This window comes from Schistocerca serialis, unplaced genomic scaffold (assembly GCF_023864345.2).
Source record: "Schistocerca serialis cubense isolate TAMUIC-IGC-003099 unplaced genomic scaffold, iqSchSeri2.2 HiC_scaffold_980, whole genome shotgun sequence".
In the NCBI taxonomy this organism is placed as follows: Eukaryota; Metazoa; Arthropoda; class Insecta; order Orthoptera; family Acrididae; genus Schistocerca; species Schistocerca serialis.
The window spans coordinates 10,001-15,000 of NW_026048607.1; the positions used below are offsets into that span (position 1 = coordinate 10,001).

At 53.5% G+C, this 5,000-nt stretch overlaps 1 non-coding gene across 1 annotated transcript in view; it reads left to right on the top strand.

The window, feature by feature from the left end:
- The first annotated feature begins 3,294 nt into the window (after positions 1 to 3,294).
- Positions 3,295 to 5,000, top strand: part of LOC126454265 (small subunit ribosomal RNA) — a 1,910-nt gene continuing 204 nt past the window's right edge. The window contains exon 1 of the ribosomal RNA XR_007585197.1: positions 3,295 to 5,000. This exon is cut by the window's right edge and continues 204 nt beyond it. This is a non-coding gene — a ribosomal RNA (small subunit ribosomal RNA).

Consider the following 5,000-nt stretch of genomic DNA (forward strand, 5'->3'; position numbering starts at 1 on the left):
TATGTTGCGCCTTAACCTAACCTATGTTGCGCCTTAACCTAACCTATGTTGCGCCTTAACCTAACCTATGTTGCGCCTTAACCTAACCTATGTTGCGCCTTAACCTAACCTATGTTGCGCCTTAACCTAACCTATGTTGCGCCTTAACCTAACCTATGTTGCGCCTTAACCTAACCTATGTTGCGCCTTAACCTAACCTATGTTGCGCCTTAACCTAACCTATGTTGCGCCTTAACCTAACCTATGTTGCGCCTTAACCTAACCTATGTTGCGCCTTAACCTAACCTATGTTGCGCCTTAACCTAACCTATGTTGCGCCTTAACCTAACCTATGTTGCGCCTTAACCTAACCTATGTTGCGCCTTAACCTAACCTATGTTGCGCCTTAACCTAACCTATGTTGCGCCTTAACCTAACCTATGTTGCGCCTTAACCTAACCTATGTTGCGCCTTAACCTAACCTATGTTGCGCCTTAACCTAACCTATGTTGCGCCTTAACCTAACCTATGTTGCGCCTTAACCTAACCTATGTTGCGCCTTAACCTAACCTATGTTGCGCCTTAACCTAACCTATGTTGCGCCTTAACCTAACCTATGTTGCGCCTTAACCTAACCTATGTTGCGCCTTAACCTAACCTATGTTGCGCCTTAACCTAACCTATGTTGCGCCTTAACCTAACCTATGTTGCGCCTTAACCTAACCTATGTTGCGCCTTAACCTAACCTATGTTGCGCCTTAACCTAACCTATGTTGCGCCTTAACCTAACCTATGTTGCGCCTTAACCTAACCTATGTTGCGCCTTAACCTAACCTATGTTGCGCCTTAACCTAACCTATGTTGCGCCTTAACCTAACCTATGTTGCGCCTTAACCTAACCTATGTTGCGCCTTAACCTAACCTATGTTGCGCCTTAACCTAACCTATGTTGCGCCTTAACCTAACCTACGTTGCGCCTTAACCTAACCCACGTTGCGCCTTAACCTAACCCACGTTGCGCCTTAACCTAACCCACGTTGCGCCTTAACCTAACCCACGTTGCGCCTTAACCTAACCCACGTTGCGCCTTAACCTAACCCACGTTGCGCCGTAACCTAACCCACGTTGCGCCGTAACCTAACCCACGTTCCGCCTTAACCTAACCTATATCGTACCTTAACCTAACCTATATCGTACCTTAACCTAACCTATATCGTACCTTAACCTAACCTATATCGTACCTTAACCTAACCTATATCGTACCTTAACCTAACCTATATCGTACCTTAACGTAACCCATATTGCGCTGTAACCCAACACACGTTGGGCCTTAACCCAACACACGTTGGGCCTTAACCCAACACACGTTGGGCCTTAACCCAACACACGTTGGGCCTTAACCCAACACACGTTGGGCCTTAACCCAACACACGTTGGGCCTTAACCCAACACACGTTGGGCCTTAACCCAACACACGTTGGGCCTTAACCCAACACACGTTGGGCCTTAACCCAACACACGTTGGGCCTTAACCCAACACACGTTGGGCCTTAACCCAACACACGTTGGGCCTTAACCCAACACACGTTGGGCCTTAACCCAACACACGTTGGGCCTTAACCTGCTCTGTAATTGTCATACGACGCGTTAAATTAGTGTAGTGTTGCCTAACTGCAACCCCCGCAATATAGTTTGCTACTCGCACTGCCCGGTCCCCAGTGTATCGCTTCATGTTAAACACCGTGCAGCTATACACTGTAATGTGGATGGCAGCAGGACGTACATGCTCATTGGCATTCGCAGTTGTTCATTGGCATTCGCATGGCGAAGCACTTAGCCTACGCTGTGGTATGGCCTGTGTCAACTGTCCGCTGATATTGTACGTCCAAATCACACACTGTACTGCACATTGGTCCTCATGTACTGAATGATACATCGTGGTACATGTGACCGTACAACGACTGCGCCAACAACGGCGAACCATGCGGTCCAAATGTTGTGCACTCAGCTACGTGTCGTCTCCCTATAAGAGCTGGATTGCAGTGTGGTATGCCCTGGATGGCGATCAGCATGAGCCGTCTGTTGATGTAGTGGCGCGTGTTGTCAGACGTAGTCGTCTCTTCTCACACACCGTGATAGCATGGTGCACTGCGTTCCACATCTGCGACATGCGACAGAGGCCGGTTGACAGTCGTTCGCGCAATGGACATCGCATACGTACGGGGGCCACCTTCCACGTGTTCGCGAAGCGTGCACATGTTGTTGCGTGTATGTGGGCAGACATAGTGTGTCGTGACACCTGACACAGGCATGCAACAATCGTTGAATTTGCAAATGGCGATGGACGCCTACGTTTGCTGGTGACGTTACGCAAATGAACAACTGGTAAACCGTTGTGGTGCGGTTGTTCTCGCTAGAGGTGAATCAGTGATGGCGACGATCGGTTGAGCTACCAACCGGTTGTTCCAGCGATACCCACCATGCCCACGAACGTGAATGGCATCTGGGTGTGAAGCGATACGCGGCGGTGGCTGGGTGGGACCGTCCCCGGCCGGTGAGGGGGGGCCTCCCGGCGTGCTGGCCGCGCGGTGCGTGGGCGCACGCGCTACAGCCGGCTGGTGGGGGCGGCCAGTGGCAGGCGCGCCGGCCGACGGAGGCGGCAGGCGGCGCAGCTGCGCGCCGGCGCACCCTGCACGCGGCGCCGTGCGGCCAAAGTAGGTCCTCGCGGGCCCGGTGCGAAGCGCGGTGGACATCTGCAGTGTGCTGGTCCGATTGAGGACTGTGTGCGCTGAGGATGCGCCGCCGCCCGGCGCTCGGCGCCGCGACGCCGTCTGCTGCTCGGTCGCCTCTGCGGTTCTCGCAGGTGGTTTGTATCGCAGCTGTGCGGACGTGTTGGCGCGTGCGCTGTGCTGGGAGAGTTCGCTTCGGCACCCAAGTGGGGCTTTTGTCCTTCTGTGGCGCTGGCGTTGGAGCTGCCGGTCACCGTAGGTGGCGCGTGTTGTCTCCCGCCGGCAATGCCACGACAGCACGCTCCCGGGCCTCTGTCGGCAGCGGCAAGCTCAGTTGGGAGCACGGGTGGTCGCACCTAAGGCGTCTACTCGCCAAACTCCGGGCGATTGCGCCTCTCTCGAACCCGACCAAGTACTTAGGACGGCGCTGCGCGCCGCCGGGACCTGAGAGGGTTTCGAGGTGTATGGTGCAGGGGAGCTCAGCCTCCTCCTGTTTGCAGAATAATTGAGCGGACGCTTGCGTGTTCGCGCGGGCCCCCGGGACACACTCCCGGGCGGCCGGCTGCTCAGCTCTAGTTGACGCAGCTCCCTGGTTGATCCTGCCAGTAGTCATATGCTTGTCTCAAAGATTAAGCCATGCATGTCTCAGTACAAGCCGCATTAAGGTGAAACCGCGAATGGCTCATTAAATCAGTTATGGTTCCTTAGATCGTACCCACGTTACTTGGATAACTGTGGTAATTCTAGAGCTAATACATGCAAACAGAGTCCCGACCAGAGATGGAAGGGACGCTTTTATTAGATCAAAACCAATCGGTCGGCTCGTCCGGTCCGTTTGCCTTGGTGACTCTGAATAACTTTGGGCTGATCGCACGGTCCTCGTACCGGCGACGCATCTTTCAAATGTCTGCCTTATCAACTGTCGATGGTAGGTTCTGCGCCTACCATGGTTGTAACGGGTAACGGGGAATCAGGGTTCGATTCCGGAGAGGGAGCCTGAGAAACGGCTACCACATCCAAGGAAGGCAGCAGGCGCGCAAATTACCCACTCCCGGCACGGGGAGGTAGTGACGAAAAATAACGATACGGGACTCATCCGAGGCCCCGTAATCGGAATGAGTACACTTTAAATCCTTTAACGAGTATCTATTGGAGGGCAAGTCTGGTGCCAGCAGCCGCGGTAATTCCAGCTCCAATAGCGTATATTAAAGTTGTTGCGGTTAAAAAGCTCGTAGTTGGATTTGTGTCCCACGCTGTTGGTTCACCGCCCGTCGGTGTTTAACTGGCATGTATCGTGGGACGTCCTGCCGGTGGGGCGAGCTGAAGGCGTGCGACGCGCCTCGTGCGTGCTCGTGCGTCCCGAGGCGGACCCCGTTGCAATCCTACCAGGGTGCTCTTGAGTGAGTGTCTCGGTGGGCCGGCACGTTTACTTTGAACAAATTAGAGTGCTTAAAGCAGGCAAGCCCGCCTGAATACTGTGTGCATGGAATAATGGAATAGGACCTCGGTTCTATTTTGTTGGTTTTCGGAACCCGAGGTAATGATTAATAGGGACAGGCGGGGGCATTCGTATTGCGACGTTAGAGGTGAAATTCTTGGATCGTCGCAAGACGAACAGAAGCGAAAGCATTTGCCAAGTATGTTTTCATTAATCAAGAACGAAAGTTAGAGGTTCGAAGGCGATCAGATACCGCCCTAGTTCTAACCATAAACGATGCCAGCCAGCGATCCGCCGCAGTTCCTCCGATGACTCGGCGGGCAGCCTCCGGGAAACCAAAGCTTTTGGGTTCCGGGGGAAGTATGGTTGCAAAGCTGAAACTTAAAGGAATTGACGGAAGGGCACCACCAGGAGTGGAGCCTGCGGCTTAATTTGACTCAACACGGGAAACCTCACCAGGCCCGGACACCGGAAGGATTGACAGATTGATAGCTCTTTCTTGATTCGGTGGGTGGTGGTGCATGGCCGTTCTTAGTTGGTGGAGCGATTTGTCTGGTTAATTCCGATAACGAACGAGACTCTAGCCTGCTAACTAGTCGCGTGACATCCTTCGTGCTGTCAGCGATTACTTTTCTTCTTAGAGGGACAGGCGGCTTCTAGCCGCACGAGATTGAGCAATAACAGGTCTGTGATGCCCTTAGATGTTCTGGGCCGCACGCGCGCTACACTGAAGGAATCAGCGTGTCTTCCTAGGCCGAAAGGTCGGGGTAACCCGCTGAACCTCCTTCGTGCTAGGGATTGGGGCTTGCAATTGTTCCCCATGAACGAGGAATTCCCAGTAAGCGCGAGTCATA